The sequence below is a fragment of the Eurosta solidaginis genome, chromosome 2, assembly GCF_040869045.1.
Source record: "Eurosta solidaginis isolate ZX-2024a chromosome 2, ASM4086904v1, whole genome shotgun sequence".
Lineage (NCBI taxonomy): Eukaryota > Metazoa > Arthropoda > Insecta > Diptera > Tephritidae > Eurosta > Eurosta solidaginis.
In genome coordinates, this window is record NC_090320.1 from 155833479 (window position 1) to 155860424 (window position 26946).

Consider the following 26946-nt stretch of genomic DNA (forward strand, 5'->3'; position numbering starts at 1 on the left):
TAACCAAGATATATACTTTCGCCTCTGAAAGCTAGGCCTCTTTCACCCAAAAATAAAATGGTGTCTAAAACTATATATAAAATGTCTTTCCACTTTTGAATTTCAGTGATTAGCTGTTCACTGATAAGTGTATCAATAGTAGATTCCTTTTGAATTAGATAAAGATCGCCATTGAATATAACATTTAATGTGAGCTTGAGTATTTTCATGTGATGGCAGTTTATTGTATAGCTTCTTCCATACCTGGAATCTCGAATATCCGCAGAACAAATTTTAGGTCGATTTAAAGTATTGGTGCTTAATAGACGACATGGTAGGCAATAAAAAGCATTGCTTTATTAAGTAAAGTTAATAGAAAATATAGGAAAATATTTTATATTAATTTTACTTAACAAAATTAATAAAATAAAATTTAACAACAATAATTTAAACCCAATAAAAACAATAAATAATTCAAAGAAATGAATCTAGTCACACTAACCAGTCACGCTCTATTTTCTCTCCATTTGGCCTCGTCATGACAATCATGTTGAAAAATAACAGGACACTTTTGATGACCTCGACGAATTATTTCGTTAACTTCTTCAGATCGCAAAAACTCATTATTCACGGTACCGATATCGAAGTCGTTTAAATAATCTGGACTTTGATACAGAGTTGGTGGTATTGTTGGAAGACTTTTTGAAGATGAACTTTCATCAGTGTCACCACGAAAACTTTACGATTTCGGATTCATGTAAACATACACTTTTGTTTGATGTTTTTATTGTCTGCTCAGGCCCAGGCAAAAAATTATTGTCAATATTCTTTGCTTTCGAAATTCGGCTTAAAATTTGCACATGGAACAAATAAAGACTCTCCTGAATAAGAAAAAGTCTTAGTACCTCTAAATCGCGGGCCTCCTGAGAAACACATTTTTGTTTGATGTTTTTATTGTCTCTTCAGGCCCAGGCAAAAAATCATTATCAATATTCGTTGATTTTGAAATTAGGCTTAAAATTTGCACATGGAACAAGTAAAGACTCTCCTGAATTAAAAAAATGTCTTAGTTCCTCTAAATGGCGGGCCCCCTGAGAAGCACACTTTTTTTGGATGTTTTTATTGTCTCCTAAGGCCCAAGCAAAAACTCATTAGCACCAACATTAGAACAACTAAAGACTCTCCTGAATTAAAACAAATGTCTTAGTACCTCTAAATCGCGGGCCCCCTTAGAAACCCCGCGCCCGGGGGAATCCCCCATCCCCCCTCCCTCCTCCCTCTCGTCGGGCCAGCCTATGATACCATCGAAAAATGTGTGAAGCGAATACTCCAAAAAATTTACATATGTATTCGGTTTTTTAAATTCTTTAAATAAAGGTATAGAATATTGCTTATTCTTCCCAAAACTTTCAATGAAAAAATGGTTGGGTTAACTCGTACTTAGAGTTACATACTTTAGCGTTTATTATGCTATACTCCGCTCCCTTATCAATCATAAACCTAATACTCTTTTCACACAGAAGGCTTATTGAATAATAAAGGCAGTTTTCTACATTAAGACGCTTATTGAGCTCAATCTTCCCTACAAAATTCGAATCTATTATTATTTCATTAGTAGCTAATCGAATGCTCAATGAAGTCTAAAGCACAATGCAACTCTGTTGGCAGCGTTCCGCTTCCGTTTCCGCTTCTTAGTTTTTGGTGTGTTCAGTGCTTAAAAATGTCATTTGTCAAAGCAAATGTCATTGTCTGCATGGCGGAACGATACAAGGTAGCCGCATCGAACAGCTGATTATAACCTTTTTTATTTGATTTGATACATCAACTACCGGCGCAGTACGATTTTGACATTTGTCCATCGAATTTACAAGTACATGGAATTTTTTTTGTTTGTAGGTATGTCACCATGCTCCCACCTTGTATCGTTCCGCCATGATTGTCTGTCTCATCCTTCATACTAATCGAGCAGTTACTTCTGTGTGAAAGCAAAAAATTTACGATTTCATTAGCAGGTGAAATGAGATCATTAAGTTTCTGTGTGAAAAAAGTATAAGCTTCCTAACATGCGTTTCTATTACTATATAGGGTAGTTTTCTTCGCCGGCATATTGAAAATTTTTCAAATTATCGTCAACACCTACCTCCATTGGTTGGACTAATGAATTTTCATGATTTTGGTTATCATAAAAGTTTGGTTGAAAATTATTTAATGGCTGTCTGCTGTTATTATTACTATGCCTCGACTGCGCTGAAAAATTTTGATGCGGCTGGAAAGCTCTACTGTTGTTGGAAGAAGGCTGTATGATTGCTGTTGTAGCTTTGTCAATTAATGTTATTGATGAGGAATTATGTATGATTATAGTTGTTGAAATTTTGCGCACCATTGTTGCTGCTAAAGTTATGCCTGTTGTAGTTGTTGCAGTCAATTTTTCTGTTATTATTGCTGTAGCTTTGCTCACTATTATTGTTGTTGAGAAATATTCTGTTACTATTGTTATTGTCATTCTGCGTTCTCTTTTAGTTATTATATTGTATATTGTTATTTGTTAATAATTTGTATGTCTAAACATTGGAGGCCTAACATGATTATAATCTTCTTTTTTGTTGTATTGTAAATACCCATTGGATTTTATTATATCGTACGTCTCTTTTAAATTTTTCGGATTCGTGCTCACAATAATACACCGAACAGGCTCCGGTAACCCGTATTTGAAAGAATTGTGAACAATTCTACCATTACTTTCAGAATTTATTTGTGAAGTGCTGTTATCACTAAAATACAACGCGTTATTTAAGCGAGAAAGTAAGGTATTGAGGTTATTATAAAAATGTTGTATTGTTGAGTCACACCGGCAAGATCTTATTTTGTCAAAGAGTTCATCAACGGATTTTTGTTCGTCATGATTATCAACTAAAACTTTTTTGTGTCTGGATATGTATCACATTGCCATTAATTAATAACGATCTTCTTGCGCTACCAATAATTTTGTTTTTAATGTTACCCATAAGCAAAATTTTAAGTTCCATTGGTAAAGATTCTAATATAGGTATCATTAAATCTATTCTTTGCAAAAAACTTAATAAAGAATCACTGTTTCCATTAAAATTTGGTATACTATTAAGATTTGTAGAAATAAGCTTAAATTTAGCGTCTAACTATCCATGTTTGTTGTTCTTTTTTACTCCATTAAATTTTTCTCTTTATTTTACAATATGTACACTCAAAAAAAAGTATCACTTATAATTTAATACACGATGTGCAAAAATGAACTATAAACGGTATCATTTTCGTGGTATCAATGCAACGATAAATATTATAAAAGGTATAATTAAAAGTATCAATTTTGTATCTTGACTATTGATTTGCCCATACAAAATATTTGTTTCGCCCTTAAAATGTATCAAAATGATACCTGTATAAACTTCCTAGTTTCATTATGATAACATTTAATACTAGATTGATTATAAAACGCATTACATTTGTATGTAGTCTATTAACTTGACAAATACAAGTATCAAACTAATATTCCGAAAATGTCAATAACATAAGATCATTGATGACGAAAAAAGATAAGCAAAAATTGCACATTGATGCCTAGATGGCATCGCCTTGATGATAACTTTTTTTTGAGTGTATGTATATATGTGTATGTATTTAGGTATATGTATTTTTAAGTGTTTAGCTATAATGTAACTTACTCTTTTTTTGTATAATTGTTCTTGTACTTATATCTGTTATTCGGCTGGTGTCCAAAGCTATGTTGGTGCCTGCTGTTTGTTGTAACTACCTCTGTCTCTCTCTATGGACCTTAATGTTGTTGATTTTTTTCTCGCCTCTTCTGGAGCAGCTCTCTTTTTGAAATTGGTATCTTACGTTGTATTGTTTTTGTTGTTTAATATTTAAGATATTTGTTGTATTTTTCCTTCTCCTCTTGTACGAGTTTTTATCACACTTTCAAGGTAACCTTTAACTAATGCTCAAGGTAAATTTGATATATCATAAGGATAATATGTCTTCAAAATGTCTTTCAAATGGTTTGGTCGATATCCGTATTTTCAAAAAAAATTTTTTTTTTTCTAAATGCGTGGAAATTCAATTTGAAATTTAACCTTTTCCTTTAACACTTTACGCGAAATTTTACTTAAATTTAAAAGATATTTTTCTTTTAGCACTTTACGTGGACATTTTTAGTAAAATTTGATGTTTTGCACTTAACGCTTAATTTTAAGCGTATGTAGTTCGCCTTATACTGCGCTAGTAATAAAAGATAGTCCTTACTTGACGAAGGTAACTTTATTAATTATCGAGTATGTTTTAAAAATATAAGTATTAACAATGAGAACTTAAATCTTGAATAAAATAGAGTAGCAAGAGAGTTTGTCCTTGTTTTAATATTAATAACTTAAAGCTGGAATAAAATGAGTAAATACAATGTTGTTGCTATTGTAATGAAAGAGCTTAATCTAGAAATACATATGTAAGTGGTAAAAGAATTTATGTAGATACTAATAATTAAAAAGAGTGAAGAGAATACCGTAACATTAGGAGTTGTTGGTAGCAGGAGAATGAGTATGTGAGTTCTCCACCCACAAGATATTCACGGCCTCGTAAATTAAAATTAAAACTACGATAAAACAAAGAATAGTAGTTTTTTTTTTAATATAGTTTTATAAACTTTTAATCTTGATATCTGTAACGCCGTTTACATTGAGCTTCATAATAGGGGGACTCATGTAACCGTATAAATGCCTTATAAAGTGTGTAAACGTATAAATTTTTGATTTTTCACTTGATCTTGGAATTTTTTGATTTGTACAACAATCAAAAAATTTTTGTTTGGCAATAATACAGCTGATAAACAATCAAGTTTATCAAGAGTATTACTAGGTGCGTTCATATAACAGCGTGTGTAAATGGATATAATTTTACACCTTATAAGTTTATATGCTTTCATGAGTCCCCCTAATATTTAGTTTTGCGGTTATTTGAAGTGTCAATAACGTAATTTCAATTTTTCCTATAAGTAACCAGTTTTTTGTATTTGGGTATATTTTTACCTATATCTCTGCTAGGTACAATATTGTCACGGATATTAGCATCACTAAGCTATACCATCACTAACGCGATGCTAAGGCCATGCTAAGTGGTGTTTACGTCAATAATCAAATCATGTATACACATATATAAGGCAGCCGAGAGATGTCACACACAGATGCATTTACTTATACGCCTATGTGTGTGCGAGAGACTGTAAACTACAATCTCACATACATCTGAGAGACGCTGAAAAGTAGAAAATTGTAAACAAGTAGAAACATATGAGAACTATAAACACTCGAAATAGTTGGTAAGTTCCGGAAATAGAAGAGCCTACATGTATGCAGCGTAAACTATAAAAGCGGCACAAGCGAGTAAAAAGTAATTCAGTTTGAGTAGAGCTATCAATCAGTTGCCTAAGCACGCGATCTGGCGGCCAATAGTAGAGTTTCATTTGAGTTATCAATCAGTTTGGTTATTAAGCCAGCGAGTTGCAAAGTATAAGTGTTATTGTGAAGTACTTTAATAATACTGTTTTCACACAGAAACTTAATGATCTCATTTCACCTGCTAATGATTTCGTAAATTTTTTGCTTTCACACAGAAGTAACTGCTCGATTAGTATGAAGGATGAGACAGACAATCATGGCGGAACGATACAAGGTGGGAGCATGGTGACATAACTACAAACAAAAAAATTCCACGTACTTGTAAATTCGATGGACAAATGTCAAAATCGTACTGCGCCGGTAATTGATGTATCAAATCAAATAAAAAAGGTTATAATCAGCTGTTCGATGCGGCCACCTTGTATCGTTCCGCCATGCAGACAATGACATTTGCTTTGAAAACTAAGAAGCGGAAACGGAAGCGGAACGCTGCCAACAGAGTTGCATTGTGCTTTTGACTTCATTAGGCATTCGATTAGCTACTAATGAAATAATAATAGATTCGAATTTTGTAGGGAAGATTGAGCTCAATAAGCGTCTTAATGTAGAAAACTGCCTTTATTATTCAATAAGCCGTCTGTGCGAAAACAGTATAAAGGCCATTTTTCCATCATTCAATATTGGAGTTATTTATTCAACAGTTTAGTGATTTGAACTTAGCAGAGGATTGCAAATAAGAGGATTTGCAAGCAAATTCGTTACAATTTTGTCTACCTGTTCAGTAGGTATTCGATACCTTTTTTGGTTAATCTTCTCAATTTTTTCCATTTCTCTTTTTCATACGTTTTATATAGTGTTTCAATATTTTCTTTATCAAAATTTTTTATAATAAAATCAATGGGTCTTTTCTTTGTTGTCGAATGAATTGCATTATTATAACAAGTGAAAATTCTAAACAGTTTTTCGTCTAATTGTAAGCTTTTATGTTCTTTTTCAACTCATAACAGTTTTAAGTGCTCATTTAATGTCCCGTATAGGCGCTGAATGTCTGAGTTTCCGGTTTTGTAATACGCTGTAGTTGTGTGCGTTTCGATATTTTGCTCTTTTAAAAATAAACGTACTGCGCTATGCAATACACACCGGTCGTTGTTTAGGTCAGAACCTACATAAATATTTTTATACTGCAAACACATCCACTCTAATACATAATTTATTTAGTGCAAATACATCCATACATACTTTCATGTACTGCACACCCACATGCATACACATTCATGTATGTTCAGATATATGCAACTCTACCGCGGGTAACTGAGTTTTCCCTCGGATAACAAATATCCCTTGGAAAACCCCCGCACGATCTCCGGTTCGACAACACGGAGATCACTTTCCATTTTCTGTTCAATTTCAACCACGAAGGAAGAAGGTCAACTGCTGCGGTCCCGCCACATTTCAATTTATACGAAAGGTAAAATATTGTACTAACTTAACAAATAATAAATAAATTATTATACCATACTAATATTGAAATTATTTGTGTTTTCTTTTCCTTTTAATTATATTAGACCTCCGCGCACCAAGCGTTCTGCGAGGCCAACATTTGGTCCTTCGAGCCGGATACCACCGATCAATACGCAACTGAGGGTTTTCACCTTACTTGCGGTAGCACTTAGCTAGGTATACGAGTCGGTGGGTTTCTACCACCGATCAAAACGCAATTGAGGGTTTCTACCTTACTTGCGGTACTTAATTACATAACACTAGCTGAGCAAAGAGGGCAACAAAAGGTTTTAACCTCAAAAGTATACCTTAAATCTTCCAGATATCTATCTGTATACATATCTTAAGTCAAAATGGATGCATACATACTTTTTGCTGAGGCAATTATAGAATTCGAATCAGATATCGGTAACGTGACTGATCTCGATAAACACACTCAACAAGAGTTAAAAAATATGTGGGTAAAAACCAAAAAGCTCTTATGATGCGTTAATCTACGAGGGTTTATCCAAAGAAGAAATTAAAGCGATAAAAAAGAAGCATAGGCTTTCTATGGCTAGTTATTTTAAATGTATGTCTGCTATGTCGACTCAGACGGGGACCCTTAATAAAGTAGACTCAGAGAAAATTGACCAGCTTGCCCAAAAACAGACTGATCGCAAACACCATATTCGTCTCCCTCCATCTGATACCGAACCCTTCAAGGGTGACTATTTGTCTTGGCCAACATTCCGAGATATGTTTACGGCCATTTACATTTCGAACGAAGATATTTACACGATTGAGAAACTATATTACCTCAGTCAGAAAAAAAGGGGGGAGGCCAACGAAATTGTTAGCAACGCACCTCTCACAAATGAAGGGGTTGAAATAGCGTGGAAGAACCTCACTGAAAGGTATGAAAACAAGCGTAGTTTAGTCAAGGCTCAGCTCGGCACTGTATTCGGAATAAAACCTACTGAAACGGATTGCGGTAAATCTATTAAAGATTTACAATTAAAATTAAGTAATTGCATGAATGCATTAAAATGGCATACGATAGATGCACCTTTTGTATACCTGTGCGCAGAAAAACTGCCCGAAACCAGCTTTGCACTTTTGGAACAGTCTTTAGGGAACAAAACGGATATAGCAAAATGGGAGGACATGAATAAATTCCTATCCGATAGATTTCATGCCTTAGAAAACGTGTCTGGTCACAGAGGTAATAAGACTTCGAAAAGTTTTAAGCCCCAAAATACCAAAACCCCTGAACCTCATAATAAAAAATTGGCAGCTTCCAAACAAGCATAAAGAATTTTAATTGCAAAATGTGTCACACGAATGACCACAAACTACGAACCTGCGCTAAATTCCTCAAACTTACACCTGCTCGTAGAATTGAATTTATTAAAAACAATAACATCTGCCTGAATTGTTTGTCTTCTGGACATACTGTGTCGAAATATACTAGTTCTTATAACTGTAGTACATACCATTATCGACACAACACGCTCCTACACAAACAAAAAATTCAGCAAAAAGCAGCAGTTCATGCAAGTAAGGAAGGGGTATCATCTTCCCTCAACATCGCGAGAAGCACGGGAGAGGCAAAGCTCAAAGTCCAATGACAAGCAAACCTCCAATGTGCAATCTTGCCATGCGCATAATGCCGCTGGTGTACTGTTAGGCACCGCTCGTGTCAACATACAATATAACAATACCAATTTTTCAGCCAGAGCCCTAATTGATTCTGGTTCTGAATATTCATTTATTACCGAACGTCTCAAACGTCGAATCAATCTGCCATCCAAGAAAATTCGCGCTCAAGTTTCCGGTATAACTAACTCATTCTCTGCACATGTCAAAGAGCCTTGTTCAATAGAGTTACGGTCACTAATTGACCCATTATTTTCTTTGAACACAAAAGTTCTTGTGCTGCCAAAGCTTACAGGCGATCTTCCAACATGCCAGATCAGTGCGATGACCAGACAATCATTCCCTGATCTCGAGTTGGCATATAAAAGATTCTTTGTCAACGAACCAGTGGATCTAGTTGTTGGAGGGGACATTTACCCTCAAATCATCTTGAACGGATTGCAGAAGAATGTACTTGGTACGCTCTTAGCACAAGAAACTGTTTTCGGCTGGATACTTACAGGCCGTACAGATGTTCAAGAGCAACCCAATGAAATCGTCTCCTACTACCGTGACGTATCATTGGATAAGCAATTATCCGCCTTTTGGGAACTCGAGGAAATCCCTAAAAACAAACGCTTTAATGCGGACGAACAATACTGCGAGAAATTATACAGAAGTACCACCACTAGGGATAATACCGGCAAATACACAGCCTCATTACCTTTTAAACGAGAATTTCCTTCCAATATATCCCTAGGGCCTTCTCTTAAAAGAGCATACTCTCAGTTCTTCCGGAACGAGACACGCCTCGCGAAAAATCCTACTTTACAAACGGAGTACAATCGAGTTGTGACCGAATACGAGGAATTAGGACATATGTCAAGGATCAACAGCTGTGTGCCACCAGACTCCTCTGACCATTATTTTCTACCTCATCACACCGTCATCAAGGAAGAAAGTACCTCCACGAAAGTTCGCGTTGTTTTCAAAGCATCTAGTCCGACCGCAAACGGAGTAAGTCTGAACGACGTTTTGTATAGAGGTCCTACGCTACAAGCTGATCTTCTTATACTTCGCTGGAGACTTTACAAATATGTCTTCAACATCGATATCGAGAAAATGTACCGACAAGTTATGGTACAACCTAACCAAACCAAATACCAACGCATAGTATTCCGCACTAGCTCTGAAAGCCCTGTCAGCCTTTACGAACTAAAGAATGTGACATTCGGTGTTAATTGTGCTCCTTATCTAGCAATAAGGACACTTTTACAATTGGCAAAGGACGTCGAAGACACCTTCCATGTGCATCCACAATACTAAGAGAATACTTTATATGGATGATATTCTTGCTGGTGGACACTGGTTCCAATAAGCAATTACAGCCAGAGATCAAATATCTCAAGCATTGCAATCAGCCGGCTTTCCACTAAGAAAATGGAGAGCCAATTCCGACCAAATACTAAAGGATATCCCTAAACAACATCTCCTTAACAAAGATTTCCTGGAATTCGAAGACGCAAGTTCAGTGAAGGCGCTAAGAATCAGGTGGAATGCACATAAGGATGAATTTTACTTCATCGCAAAGCCCATATAAAATTACGCGATTTTGACCAAAATAACGATATTATCAGCAATTGAAAAACATTTCGACCCGTTAGGATGGCTTGCTCCAATAGTCATCGTAGCCAAAATCCTTATGCAAAACATTTGGCTTGAAGGCACAAAGTGGGATGAAGAAGTATCACCAACTACTACCGAACGTTGGAAAATTTTTATGGAAAATTATCCCGAAATTGATAACATTCGGATACCGCGCTGGACACACTTTTCTCCAAACAGCAATGTGGAAATACACGGTTTCTGCGACGCATCGGAAGCGTATGCTGCGGAAATATACCCCCGCGTCGAATCAAACGACCAAGTTCAAATCAATTTGCTGGTTGCGAAAACTAAAGTAGCTCCTGTAAAAATTATCTACCTTCCCCGATATGAACTATGTCGAGCAGTGCTACTCGCCGAAATAATGGAAACATTAGCAGCAAATCTCAATTTAGGGAACCCAAAAACCTATTTATGGACCGATTCCACGATTGTACTGGCTTGGACACGAAAGCCCCTTGTTCGTGGTCAACTTTCGTAGCACACCATATCACGAAAATCTTCGAAAAGGTCGGAAAGAATAATTGGCGTCATGTGGATTCGGGATCAAATCCATCCGATATGGCTAGCAGAGGACTCCCAGCACATGAACTGGTCAACAATTCCTTGTGGTGGCAGGGACCTTCTTGGTTACAAGAAGACATCTCAAAATGGCCTTTATAACATATAACTTACAATACAACCTTCGAGGAGAAACGAGTGCAAGCACATGCAGTAACGACCAGAACGGATTTTGATATTCTGGATAGATTTTCGAACCTACCTAGAGCCTTAGGGGTGATATATGATGTCTTGAGATTTCTCGGAAGAACTCATCCAAAGAAAAAAGATTATTTTAATAAAACTTCGTATCAGGTTTCATCAGATGAAATCGAAATCGCTACGCAACGCTCAGTTAAGAAGTCGCAACAAAAGTTTTATCCCACAGAATACAAAAATCTGAAGTCAGGTAAGCTAGTAGATTGTAAAAGCGAAGTGCTTCCTCTTGACCCTTTCTTAGACAAGTATGGCATTATAAGGACTGGTGGTCGCATCCGCGCGGCTCTAGACCTACCATACAATGAACGCCATCCAATAATCCTACCTTACACATGCAAATTTTCTCGCCTTTTAGTTCAGTTTATCCATGAAATCTCTTTACATGGAGAAAATCAACTAATGTTTAGGCTTATTAGGACCCAATACTTGATTCCTAGGGTTAAAAATATGATAAAATCCATCATTCACAATTTTAAGGTCTGCAGAATCTATAAAAAACGTTTACAAACCCAACTTATGGGTAACCTTCCCAAGGAACGTACCACATTTTCCCGACCATTTACTAATTCAGGGGTAGATTTTGCAAGACCATTCAACATAAAAAGTTATAGAGGTAGAGGGTGTCGAATTTCGAAAGGTTATGTCTGTCTGTTTGTCTGCTTTACTACGAAAGCCATACATTTGGAAGCCACAACCAACCTTAGCACCCAATCCTTTCTCGCGGCATTTTCCAGATTTATCGCCGGGCGAGGATGTCCGAAAAATATCTATTCCGACAATGGGACTAACTTTGTCGGAGCCTCACGATCACTTAGATCTGAGTTTAGGGAATTTATAGCTGATTCGCATGAAAAAGCGTTGTCGAAATGTGCTCATCAACTTCTGCAATGACATTTCATCCCTACGGCCTCACCTCATATGGGAGGTCTGTGGGAAGTAGAAGTAAAAAGTTTCAAAAGCCACTTTCGAAAAATGGCAAGTACGGATAAATATACCTTTGAGGAATTCACAACCCTACTTTGTCGAATTGAGGCTTGCCTCAACCCACGACCATTAAGTACAGCGTCGAATGAATCAACCGACTTAGAAGCCTTAACCCCTGGCCATTTCCTGGTAGGCGGACATCTTCGCCCTCCTCCAGAAATAGATTCCAATGAGAATCCTGCCTCCATAGTCAATAGGTGGCATAAATTAAAAGCTTTGCATCAAATCTTTTGCAAAAGATGGAAAAGAGAATATCTCTTAGAAATGCGAAAGCGGGTTAAATGGAAACACCCGAAAGCAAACATCAAAATAGGGGATTTCGTCGTCGAGAAAGACAACAATATAGCTCCAAACGAATGGAGACATGGAAGAGTGGTCAAACTCCACTCGGGACCAGACGGCATTGTACAAGTTGTCGATATTACGACTGAAAAATGTCAAATTACAAGGCCCTTGGCCAAACTGGTTCTACTTCCACCAGCCAATGAAACAAGTGGAGAGGTATCCACCGATGACCAAACCCATCATTAAATTAGGACATTCCACTTCTTTAAAATATGTAATGCCACTTCGAATTATCGGTATAAAATAAAAATTAATCGAAAATCAGAATTTAGAAAATGAAAATAAATTCAATTCGCCATTTTCATTTCAAAAATCGACCGTCTTTATTTTCTTCATCAAAATGTACCTAAATACAAAACGGTTTAATGATGTTTCAATTACAAGGTACAACTACAACAACTTGACAAAATTTCACGCCAAGTTGGCGTAATTGGATAACTACAAGCATTTTTTTCTTATTAAATTGCATTATTTTTCATTAAAAACCAAATTAGCAAGTAGGTATAAACTTCACATGCAATCGGGTATAAACCCATCACTCGTTCAGAGTATTAATAATGCGTAGCATTGAAATTGCAAACAAATTTACATATTTATTTTAAACCGGAATCGAAAATAATATATTTAGAGTTTAATTGCTATTTCTTATTTCTCATAATAACTTACAAAATTTTTTGTAGGGACAAAGCAAATGAACCAAAAACAATACAAATAACGTGCTTATTTTTCACTCAAAATAACACAATTGTGCACAAAGCATTTAATTACGGATTTCCTAATCAATTCAAATATGCAAACCTGATAGACGCACACCATTAGTTAGTCCTTCAGGTTTTTTCTTGCCTACTCTTTGTTGTTGCTGCCTGGCAGCAACCGGTAATACTGCAACATAAATCCTTTCTTGGGTGTTAATTGCAGCATAGTGTATATACATACATTTGTACACACAGGGACATCATTTAATTGGCATAATCTGAAAAGAAAAGTAAATACAAGTTAGTCAAATCATACAATTAATAAATTACAAAATTCCTCTATGTTTACTTACCGGCATGTTTACTATGTAATTACTTTTCGCTTTTGTCATATACATGACATTTCATCTACGCGGTATGGTACTGCCATAGCGAACATTTTCTTTTTTACACCAAATGGCTGTTTTAGTGGAACATGATCCGTTCCAATTTTTTTTTCAATGTTTGTAATTACTGATTCCACGAATACTTTATTAAAAAATATTGCAAAATAAGTACGAATTGCAAGAAAATCGTTCAAAACTCGAAAGTTTTGAATTTTTTCGCAACAAAAATTTTTTCAACTACCATATTTATACCGAAATCCACAAATTTAGTTGGAAAATGCGAAACTTTCTTGTGTGGCACGAAACTTTGTGACAAATTAAATCACAAAAATAAAAACCAAATTATAAATTTCCGATCAGATTGGAATATACAAATTTTTATTTATTGTATTCAGTAGAAATTATGAATTAATTACTCGCAAGTGTAATTTATTCATTTTCTACGTATGATTCCAATGCAGAAACACGAAATTTAATATAAAGAAGAGATAGGATGTACTCAGGGAGCATTTAGAAAGCGATCAATAACCCTTTGATAAACAGTTGTGCGCTCACGCGGTCATTCTTTTTCGCTATTGCAAATGCATCACTTTCCGAACTTTGGACAACCCATATGCAGGTCCCTGCACATGGTCAATCTGCTATAAGCGCCTGTTAGAGGGTCAATAGGAATATAAAAAATTTCATATACATATTCCATTCAGCGTTCGCCACCCAACCAAAATTCATTTTTTTAAATAAAACCGAAAATTAAAATTCAAATATAATATAACAAAATAAATCCAACCTGGCACGGCGACATGTCGTCTTCGTCTGGATATAACAAATCAGCAAATCAGTTTTGACTGATCTAATTTTGTGATACAAAAGTTCACAGTCCTTGGTTAAATTACCAAAAGTCCATAACAAGCGTACATATATTTTTATTTTTTTTTTCACTGACACCATTTTTGCACTAGCCATTACTTATTGGCTTAGACAATTCAGTAGCAAATTTGCATTAGCACATTCCTTGACGTGGGTGCGCGCCGTTGCCACCACGAAATTTTACTTATCCCATTTAGCACATAAGCCTCTATACAGTCCTTTTTTTAGTCATAACTTATCGGCTTACACAATCAATTGGTAAATTTGTGTATACATACGCATACACCAAATCTTTTCACTAATCACCTTATCACTTCCAAGTTCGGTCCTTTGGCATCATTTTCACTCACTACACTCTGCAAAGGCAATTTCTTCTTAGTTTTTTTTTTTTATAAATTTATCGGTTTTCATTTTTATACACAATGGACACTTATACACGCCAAGCAGATGCAGTGACGGAGTATGAAAATTACTTGAACGACATGTCACCTTCACAACACAGTAAACACTCCCTCATATGCCAAAGGGATGAGTTAAAAACTCTGTGGGAAGCTACGAAGGTGACATACGAAAAGCTCGTAGGTTCTTCAGAGCTTGAGTCAAAGGACTTATCGGCTATCAAAAAGAAGCATAAAATGTGCTATTTCAGCTTCCTAAAGTGTCAGGCGGCAATAGCTAAGCGTTTGGAATATTTTGAAAAGAAAGATAAGAAAGTAGATGTCTCAGATAATATGGAATATCATGTGCGCCTGCCACCGTGTGATACGGATATTTTCAAAGGTGACTATATTTCATGGCCGTCTTTTAGAGACATGTTCACTGCTATATATATTAATAATAGTAAACTCAATGCAGTACAACAACTATACTAGTTAAGGCAAAAAACCGAAGGGGATGCCAAAGAAATAGTGGAACGGTGTTCCTTAACGACAGACGGTTTCGATAAAGCGTGGAAAAATGTATGCGGCCAATACGAAACGTGTCTTGGTCAATGCCCAATTAAAAATTCTTTTCAGTTTAAAAGCAGTTGAGAGTGAATCTCAGCGTTTCAATGTCACAAGATTGACATATCAAACTGGGATGCAATTCTAACGTATTTGTGCTCCACAAAACTGCCAGAAACCACACTGGCTCTATGGGAAAAATAAAACAGAAACTTCAAAATGGGCAGACATGGATAAATTTTTATCCAGCAGATTCCAAGCGTTGGAAACTGTCGTAGATATAAGAGGGGATACGGTTTCAAAACCCTCTAAGCCACATGCTTCTCGTTGCTCGGCAGATAAATTGTGGAAACGATTAGGGTCCTATCAGGCAAGTGCAACCGTAGCCAAACCTACGTGTAAGATGTGCAAAAGTCCTGCACATCGAATTGCAAAGTGCGAAAAGTTCTTACGTTTACGCCTACTAAACGGTTTGAACAAATTAAGAGCAGCCGTGGGTGTATAAACTGCCTTTCTGCTGGCCATTCGGTAACAAAGTGCACCAGTCAAGTGAATTGTGCCACATGTCATTTAAGACACAATACGCTGCTTCACATTCCGAATCTGCCCAAAACCACAAATTCGGTAGATACGATCGGAGCATCAACGTCAAGAGATGCTCAAACGCTTCGCAATGCTGAAAAAGAAAACAGTTCGATTAATAATGTGAACTCATGCTTTGCAAATACAAGTAAATGAGTGCTATGCCCAAGTTTCGGGCATCAATAATACAATGTCTGCACAAGTAAAAGAAGCGTGCAACATACAATTTGGTGACCGCAGACCCATTAATCGAGATCAATACGATCATGCTGGTTTTACCACAATTAACAGGGAATTTTCCAACTAGCCAAATAAACGCAATGACTAGGCAAGCATTCTCTGACTTAGTACTGGCTGACAAAAGATTATTTGTCAATGAGCCAGTCGACCTAATTCTGGGCGGAGACATATACCCCCAAATTATGCTAGACGGTATTAGGAAGGACGTGCTAAACACATTAATAGCATAGGAAACGGTGTTCGGCTGGATTTTGACAGGCCGTACAGATGCGGTTGATACAAATAAGACCCTAGTTTCATATTTTAACGAGGTCACTTTAGACAAACAACTGGCGGCTTTCTGGGAGATGGAGGAAATTGCAAAGAAGAGGAGCATCAATAACGATGACACTTACTGCGAGGAGCTATACAAAACCACAACAGTTCGGAACAACGATGGCAAATACGTAGTCTCCTTACCATTTAGGAATGAGTTTAACTTAGGCCCCTCATTAAGAAGTGCGTATTCTCAATTCTATCGCAACGAGACACGACTTGCGAAAAACCCAGTCATTCAAACGGAATACAATAGAGTTGTACCGAATATGAAACCTTAGGGCACATGAAACAAATAAGCAATATTTCGCCAGACTCAAATGACTGTTACCTCCTACTTCACGATGCTGTTATAAAGGAGGGAAGTACAACGACAAAAGTCAGAGTCGTATTTAACGCATCATGTCCTACCACAAACGGAAAAAGTTTAAATGATACCCTATACCCAGGCCAAATACTTCAATCCGACCTAAAAATCTTAATACTTCGTTGGCAGCTGTTCAAATACGTCTTCAACAGCGACATCGAGAAGATGTATTGCCAAATATGGGTCAATGAAGACCAAACAAAATACCAGCGAATCGTATTTCGCAACTGCCACAAGGAACCAATCAAGCTTTATGAATTAAAAACAGTAACATTTGGAGTGAATTGTGCTCCATACCTTGCGATTCGGACACTGCACCAACTCGCTGATGACGTGGAGACCTCGCATCCACTGGCAGCAGATATCTTGCGAAATTGTACGTACGTTGATGACGTACTCGCCGGTGGGCACAGCATCGAAACTGCGATAAAGGCAAGGGATCAAATATCATCGGCGTTACAATCGGCAGGTTTCCCATTATGTTATGGGACCTTTCACAAGCATACTTACTCTGGGTTGACAATTGTTTCGCAGTTGTACCAAGTTTACCTGGTGGCACGAAGAAGATGATCGGCGTCTGCCCGTGTGCGTCTAGCTGTCCCGGAGCTTCAGCCACTTATGTGGGTTCGTTGACCAAACGACCGACCAAACCACCAGTTACGACAAACCCAAGGCCTAACAAGAAAAAATTTACGCACACGTAAGGGTTAAGGAATTTCTTACCTCATCACTCAATATGATCGTTGATTAACCTTTTTAGAAAGCGACACAACACTTTGTCTTCTGCCTAGCGGTTCTTCTACCAATTACTTACCGCTCTTAACCCACACAACCATGACTTCTCAGATGTTAATGAGATGTCCCAAAGTAAAGCAACAACAACAACGGATTTCAGACCATTCTTACAAACTTAACAATTCATGTTTTATTTAATAAAGGGCTAATCAATTAAAAAGGAAAAGATCAGAATTTGTTTTCATACTAAATTTAGTACTAAAGCAAAAAAAGTACCAATTTTTACTATTGGGCTTAAGTCCGAACACCTATAGGAACGGCATGGAATCGAAACTATAAGCAAAAAGGAATCTTACAAACTTACTAAAGAGTGTGTGATATTTAAACAGGTGAAATATTATTAACACAGAGAAACGAATCATATTAAATCAAATATAAGTTATTTGATTGAAATTTCCGCGGTTTTGAAGTATGTTACGAATTCAGTATTAGTAAATATTAATCTAAAACAATTTAAAGATATTTCTAATACCAACTCGTTTCGTTGATTTTCTCGTTCTCTCACGATTCACTGATCATGCTTAATGATCATTAACACGGTAGTTAAAAAAAAGTTATATGTACATATGCAAAACAAAAAAACCAAATGGTATGAAAATATAAAAATTTTATTATAAACTTACGTGCATTGATGTTGCAGGAACTCGATGAAGGCCTTCTACGATGCTTCTGCTTTGCTGTAAAATGGTACTTTAGCACATATATAAATTTTCTAATTAGAATTTGATATTGCGATTGCTTCGAGTTGCAATCAGATTTTTGTTTTCCTATTCTTATTGGAACGACAATAAGACACTGGAACTCTCTCTCCAATCACTTAAAAAAATATCACTCTCTCCTTTTCTAACTTGAACATTTAATTATAATAACCTATATTATTATTCTGATTTTACTTTAATTTTCATGAACCATGAAATTCCAAAAATATTATAATTTTCTTTGTTAAATTCAAAGGAAAATCATTGAAAACTTTCGCACACATTTAATTTAATAAAATTATGTCACCTACACTATATTTTTCTCTCTCTTTCATATTTAGTATGTATATGCTTTGTTTCTTTAAGTTATGTATTTCAATGAAGTATACATATTCACATATTTATAACTTTAATTGGAAGATTTAATTTTTACAATTTTTTTATGTTAAACATTTTTTTCGTGTTTTTTTCTTTTTTGAACATCCTATATTCTGAAATTTGTTTAACTTAAATTTTTCTATTATATGTATATGTTTTTTTTTCCTCGACTTTCACCAAGAAAAAGTGATTTTATTCAGACTATTACGACTATACCGCGACAAAACTAGTTGTATACTGGAAGTCAAGAAGAACTTGGAATTTCTCTATTTCTCCTAACTTATTACTTATGTATATGTTTTTTTTTTTTCTTGAAAAGGTTTTAAGTAAAATGCATTTATGAAACTATTTTAACACTCCACATTTCGTCACTGCAACAGAGCCTGCGAGTTTTCCATGCTGAAGTTGATGATGATGTAGCCCCAGTCCTTGTCATTGCGAGTCCCAATCCGGACATTGATTCCTTTTTAAACTTTTATGGTTTTATTTAGATGACGGCTTTGCGCGTTTAAGTTTCCGAAAAACCGAATTATTTTTCCTCTAGGGAGGGTTAGCGCACATTTAACTTTCCGCTCTACTTGCGGAATTTAATTCGGCACGATTTTTACCTTTTTGACCGGTATTAGCTTCATCGCGCGAATATACATTTTAGGCAAACTTTATCCAGCAAAAGACCCCGCTATGTCTCAATCCGAAGCTTTTATAGGCACGGAAAAACAAGTCAAAAAGGTGGCGTGATGCGAAACAGAGATAACTAAATAGGGATAGAGATCGATATTTATATACATTTGTCCTTTTTTAGTTGTTTTATAGGACATTATCTGTAAATTGCATTTTAACCCTTGCATTCCTTAATATCTTTTCCGTGGTACCACCCTATCTTACCATGTATGTCTTGCAATTGATACATGGAGTTTCCTTTTGTGGCGAGAACTGTAGCTTTTACAAAAACGGGTGCTAGCTTGGCGTTAAACTTATTCGCTTTGTCGCTCAGAACGAAATTGCGCCGATATACATTTTCACCTACACTGAATGGTTTTACTCTGCTTCGGAGGTTGTAGCGTTGAGCTGATTTCTCAAAAGCGTTTTGTATGTTCTTGGCCAACTCAGTACGCACGAGTCGGAGTTTGTCTATGCGGTCTATTACAATTACGAAAATGGACGTCCAACTGCAAGAAAATTCTACAGGGTATACCGAAGCAACACTTATTAAGCAAGAATTTTCTTGAGTTTGAAGACACCAGCACGGTAAAAGCACTCGGTATCAGATGGAACGCCCACTTCGACTACTTCTACTTTGCAGCGAAACTCTTGATAATAACCCTACTGTATCAAAAAGGTCAATACTGTCTGCAATAGCAAAACTTTTCGACCCTCTTGGCTGGCTGGCACAGGTCGTAATTGTAGCCAAAATAATAATGCAAAATATTTGGTTGGAAGGGACAGGCTGGGATGAAGATGTGTCTGAAACTACTCTCCATCGGTGGCAATCATTCATGACTGACTACGAGAAGATCAAAGATATACGCATACCGCGATGGGTTCACTACACATTGAAGGACAATATCGAAATACATGGGTTCAGCGATGCTTCGGAAAAAGAATATTCCGCCACTGTTTTCCTGAGGGTACAAACAAAGGATCAAGTCTTCACCAACCTGTTGGCCAAGACGAGAGTAGCCTCGGTCAGAACCATATCCTTGCCTCGACTCGAACTCTGCGGTGCAGTTCTACTAGCAGAAATAATCGAATCTGTGGTCGAAAATATGAAACTTTCAAACATTAAAGTAACCCTTTGGACGGACTCAACTATAGTGCTGGCATGGATCCGAAAACCACCATGTTCGTGGTCAACGTTCGTGGCACATCGAATAACTAAAATCATCGACAAAGTAGGAGACAACGTATGGCGGCACATAGACTCCGCGTCAAATTCTGCAGATTTGGCGGGCAGAGGACTCTACGCTTCGGATCTAATCAACAATTCTTTGTGGTGGCAGGGACCTTCTTGGTTACAAGAAGACAACGAAAATTGGCCAACACAAGAAGAAGATTACAATACGAATATGGAGGAAAAGAGAGTGAATGTTCATACAACTTCGGTCACAAATAACTTTGATAATCTGGATAGGTTTTCCGATCTACCGAGGCTTTGCGGGTTATATCCTATATTCTTCAGTTTTTCCAGAATACGCACCCAATCAGTAAAGACTCCTTTAAAAGGGATTCTCATTCGATAGCCTCTGAAGAAATAGAAAAAACAATACGAAGATTGATAACGGTATGCCAAAGGCAACATTATCAAGAATAGTACGCAAATTTGAAGTCAGGAAAACTAATAAATGACAAGAGTGAGATTTTACCCCTGAATCCATATATAGACGAAGAAGGCATCATTCGAACTGGGGACGGACTCTTATAACGAAAGTCATCTCATTATCCTTCCTTACACTTGCAGGTTATCCAGACTTATAGTTCAATCCTCTCATGAGACCACCCTGCATGGAGGGAACCAGCTGATGCTACGTCATATCCGCACTCAGTACTGGATCCCATGCGTTAAAATCATGATAAGGTCTGTTATCCACAACTGTAAGGTCTGAACTATTCTCAGTAAGCGGACACAAACGCAACTTATGGGGATCTTTCCGAAGGAGCGCACCACCTTTACTAGGGCCTTCACCAACACCGGGGTAGATTTCGCGGGACCATTCGATATAAAATCCTACCGAGGGAGGGGATGTCGAATTTCAAAAGGATATGTTTGCCTGTTCGTCTGCTTTTCGACGAAAGCCATCCATCTAGAAGCGACAAACGACCTTCCTAGCTGCTTTCGCCAGATTTTTATCCAGACGAGGCTGTCCGAAAAACGTTTACTCCGACAATGGTACTAACTTTGTCGGAGCTTCACGATCTTTACGATCCGAGTTTACAGCATTTCTGCGTGAAGCAAGGGACGGAACATTGAATAAATATAGCCATCAGATTTTAGAATGGCATTTTATACCGCCAAGCGCTCCTCACATGGGAGGTTTGTGGGAAGCGGGGGTAAACAGTTTTAAGATCCATTTTAAAAAGATCGCGTCCGATCATAAATATACTTTTGAGTTTACTACCCTGTTATGTCGAATTGAGGCCTGCCTCAATTCTAGGCCCCTTAGTCCCTCATCCAACGACCCCTCCGACCTGGAGCCGCTTACTCCAGGCCATTTTCTCGTAGGTGGATATTTTCTAGCCTCACCTGAACTCGATTGCAGTGAAAACCCTGCCTCAATTGTAAACCGATGGCAGAAGATGAAAGCCATCCATCAAACATTCTGCAAAAGATGGAAATCGGAATATCTCACCGAGATCCAGAAACGGTACAAGTGGAAACATCCACAATCCAACTTAAAACCCGGAGATCTAGTCGTCATAAAAGAGGATAACCTACAACCAAACGAGTGGAGAATGGGGAGAATCGTCAAAACACACCCAGGTTCCGATAACCGTGTACGTGTTGTTGACGTCAATACAATTAAAGGACAAATTACGAGACCAATCGCGAAATTGGTACTACTTCCGCCCAACGACAAGGAAAATGAACTTTAATAGTCCATTTTCTTTTATCCCAAATAACCCAGCTCTCTTTCACCCCGAACTAGGCCAACACACAAATAACCCAGCTCTCGTTCACCCCGAACGAGGCCAACAAACCAATAACCCAGCTCTCGTTCCCCCGAACGAGGCCAACAAAACCCTAACGCAGATTCACTATCTGCCACAGAATGCTTCTTCCAACAATTGCGTTAGTGCGCCGATGCCACCACGCAATTTTTCAGAAGATAATTAAATGTAGTAATTGATCCCAGAATTTTAGTCATATCGTCACCAAAATATACCCGTACCTCTCCCATCTCACCGTGCGTATTCATCAAACAGCTGATGTCATGTTGTTTATACCTTTTCCACATTATTGAATAAATTATAAATTAAAAATTGCTTTAAATATATGAAAACAATCATTTAAAGCAATAAGGGCTATCTCCGCTTAAAACTGATACAAACATACGACATTTGCTGATTCGTTGTGGTTCTATAAATAGAAATCAAAGCAACAACACCAGTTTCTCTGACACCATCCTACCAATACATAACTTTACCACATGATGACATGCGAAGTATGTACTATGATAAAGGAAAATATGCGAAAGATAGGCAAAACTACCTCACCACCTGGCATATGACCCATAACCATATATAAGTAGATGGCATCGCACACGTCTAACAAACACTAAGCGATGTTTTATACCTTAAAAAATTATCTCACCATCTCTAGCCTTCATCTTACCCTGAATAAGCGAAAACGCTTAACCTCAGCTGCGTCTTCCGTGCAGCAAACACACCTGGTGTCCATTTCCTTCATTATTGGTTATTACTGACGTTTTTGCTTTAGATAAATTTTGTTAAATAACGCAGGATTTCTATTGTTTACATTCAACTGCATAAACACCTAACCTACCCATGGGTGTCACCGGATTTATACTCCATTCAAGGGTTTGCAGTAGCAAAACTTCACTTCTTGTGTTTTATTAATAAATCACAATTACATTAAGATTATGTACTTGAATATTACGCGTAGTTATTTTTATATAAATGCATTATGATGTTAACAAAAAACGTGTATGCTTCATAAAGTGATTGCCTATCTGATGCAGACAGGGCATAGTATCATACTGATGACTTTATAGTTTCAATCTTCAGCTGAATACTTCAAAAAATTAGTAATGATTGGTTGAGAACAGTTTGTGTTTGCTTTAATTATAACGAACACTGATAATTATTTTTCTTGTTGATTATTTTTATTAATAGATTTTGTTGTTGTTTGTTAAAAAAAATTTAAATTTTTTGACCCCCGAAATATTTTGGATATTTTCCAAAATGAATGCCCACATATAACAAGTAATGGAAAAGCTCACGGATATACAACAACAAACTCATTTTGGATTAATAATTATGATTACTACCATAAAACAATGAAATGGACATCTTACGACAAAAGGAAAAGCAACTTCATGCTGTAATATACCTGATTTTTGGCATGCGCCATCTGCAAAATAAGCGAATTCGCCAATTCTGGTGGATAAATCTCTTCTACCTTGCGGCGACAAAAGGACGCGTTATGCCAAGAAGTGTAGATGTGTCTTCTGAATATTCTACGCGAAGATAACGACCCAAACAATCCACGGCCAAATAAAAGATCTTCCTATCGGTGTCAGGATCGCTAGAGAAAAGAAATGAAGAAATTAATTAATAAAATCACGTTTTACTTTCAACTCTTTAGGCAGACTGGTAAATAGCATTCCGGTGCATCTAAGCATGTCAATTCCATTTCAAAGCCATGTGCAGCAGCCTCTTGTATTGGCGTTGGACATGTATACACTGAATTTTTATGTACCATTTGTAAACTTTTAACAAGTACAGCTGCTCCATATGCCTGCGGAAGCAGACACTTGACTTACAGGTTTTTGGGATGCTAGAAGCGGTCCACTAGACTAATCTGTTCCACCACATCATCGTACACTGCAGATAACCTGAGACAGGTTTCTACTTGGGCAGATTGTGCAGATTTGTTCACTGAATTGATTTAAAAAACCACTAGCATTAGACCAGAATAATCGTGTCAGGTATATCGAACAACACCATTGCCAAACGCGGCAATCCCAAAACAACAGTATAACCAATTTGATTATGTGCACCTGAACGCTTTAGTATCTCGTGGCGCATAATACTACACCCGAGTACTTGCCTTTATAAAGTATTTACAACTCCCCCGAGGGTTGCGTGAAAGGAAAGTATATGTCCACCCAACGATACTCCAATTGGGTGCCGAATAAATCACGTGCAAGACCAACCAATATAATTTTCATCTCATGTTCCATCAATTTGACTGCTTTAGCGTATGGCAGGCCTGCTTAGTCTCATCCAAGCACTTCAGTGACGTTTGTGGCTGTGAATGATCTTGCACATGAAATTGCCAATCTTTTTTTGAAGACTTCCAAATCTATCAATCAATTCCGTTGCGCCTATACACTTCGCCGGCTACAAGAATGTTACCTAAACCACATGAGGACAAATCTGATTGGTGAGCTGCGGTGGGCGCGCGTAACAAATGGTTGCGATTAACGTAATAAAAATCTGCTTTGGCACGACTAACATGATCACTGGGAAACAGTAGATTATCAAAATTTTGTGCCACCGTTACAATAGGACGCAACTGATCGTAAACCGAGAACAAGGGATTTCCTCTTGAGTTCCTATAAGCGCTATAAAAATAATTAACAATTCTTCGCCGTATGATAGAAAGTGGATGATTGCGTAGCAAATGTTTTTTGGCCCCCAGATAAGATAGTATTTTTGGAGAAACATTTGTCCAATCTTCTGTGGGATATGTAAGGCCGTTGATTTCTATATCTCTTTTAGATTCTTTGCACCGACACTGGTAGCCAAAAGATGGGTGTTTGTGATGGATTTGAAAGCATTTTCGGCTAACCAAATATTGGAGGGTATCAATGCAAGAACATTTAGCTAGCGACATGTCCTTAATAGCAACATTTTTACAATTGAATACACAATTAGCCTAGCCCATTGTTTTTAATACACGGACATGTTATAACCGTATACCTGCAAATAAAAGAGCAAACATTAATTAATGAAAAGAAATTACAATTTTTAGCCTCTATACTCACCGCCGCGTGTTTTATATCAATGACATTTTTTTTCCATTCAGGAAATGGAAAAGCGTAGCAGATGTCAAAATCTCTACGTTTAATGTCTGACTGTCAATGATTATTGCAATACAAACGTTAGGCCTCATGCGCAAGCATCTCGCGCACTACACGTCACGCACTACATGCAGCACAACACGCCACACATGTCGCCAATTACATATCTCGATCAATCATTCATTTGGTCGAGATTTAAAATACTTAATTCCACGAATCTCAACATTATCGACAATACACGTCGAAAATAATGTTGAATAATAGAAATGCAACTTTGTTGTACCTTTTCAGCCAGGTTTCGAACCGTTCCGTGTAGTGGCAGGGCACTTGTTGTGAAAACAAAGTTTACCACAAATCTAAAATAAATTTTAGATATGTCAGCGACATCTGCCGACATAAATCGAATCAGAAAATATATTAAATGTGCTAAAGCACCAGCCACATCGCATGTATGACTACTAAATCCGTTTTTTTTTTCTTCGGTTCTTTGCGCACATAAGTTTTTACTCATGGCCTTTAACCCTTTATTTAAATTAAATTTTCCGTTTCTTTCGCGAAAATATATGGGATATATCTGTTTTTACCCCACCCAAACACCACTGGCCACCCAACAACCCCAATACGACCATAAAATGAAACGCTTCAATTTCCAGAAATGACTGGATTCAACTTGAAGCACTCCAAAACAGGGGCACGCGCCAATTCGTTCACCATCGCGTGCCGTTTATGCAACAAGCCTCACGGAGTGAGATTGTGCCCGATATACCGGGGTATGTCGGCCGAAGCGCGTCTACGCGAAGTATTATCACATAAATATTGCCCAAATTGCCTGTCGCCATATCACCGCCTTGAAATGTGCCCCAGCCAGGATCGATGCCGACGATGTAATGAGCAGCACCATACTACGCTCCATATCGACGACGATGATGCAAGCTCAGATACAATACTCTCCATCCATGTTACTGAGCAATACAAGTCATGGGCACAGCAGGTCGAAGAAGAAGAGGAAGAAGAGAGGCTTGCCAATATGGCAAAAATAAATCAAACGATACAACAAGGCGGCTTAAAGACGCAGCGATTTCGGCCACCGCTACGCCACGAGAGACCTGAGTTCCGCTCGAGTATGCACGGCACCTTGGTGCGCCCGCGCGGAGACACGTCCATTTCGCCCATCGCACCGGCCTACTGATAAACAGCGTGCTGACGCGGAACCGCGTCCGTTCCGCTCGTCACGGAAATTTGCTGGAAGGGTGACCCCGATTAAAGTACGCAACAACCGCAAAGCTCTTGTTCGGAAACGTCAAGCACCTACGAGCTTCAGGAGCGGCCGACTCCGGGACACTCTAGTGGCAACAACCATAACGCGATCACTTTTCGCCATTGCGCCGACGGAAATAGTACGTATTCAAGCCGGAGGCCGTTTTCATTTGGTTCGCGCCCTTTTAGACGCGTGCGCTCCCACGGTGCACCTTAATATTGAGAGGGAAGTATGGGGTGGCTGGGAAAGTTACAACCCAAGCCACTGTAGTGGCGAACTATGCAAGAATTAACCCAACGGCGAATATGGACCCGTCGATAGCTGCCCCATTTCAGTTTATGAAGCTGGCCGATCCGACGTTCTACAGATCATCACCGGTGCT

General features: G+C 37.6%; 1 protein-coding gene and 1 pseudogene across 8 annotated transcripts in view; one reads left to right on the forward strand and one right to left on the reverse strand.

Moving 5' to 3' along the window:
- The window catches only part of Wnt4 (Wnt oncogene analog 4), a 692884-nt gene that overhangs the window by 466312 nt on the left and 199626 nt on the right, over positions 1 to 26946 (forward strand). The window lies entirely within an intron of this gene.
- LOC137239901 (probable phenylalanine--tRNA ligase, mitochondrial) lies at positions 13119 to 25119 on the reverse strand (annotated as a pseudogene).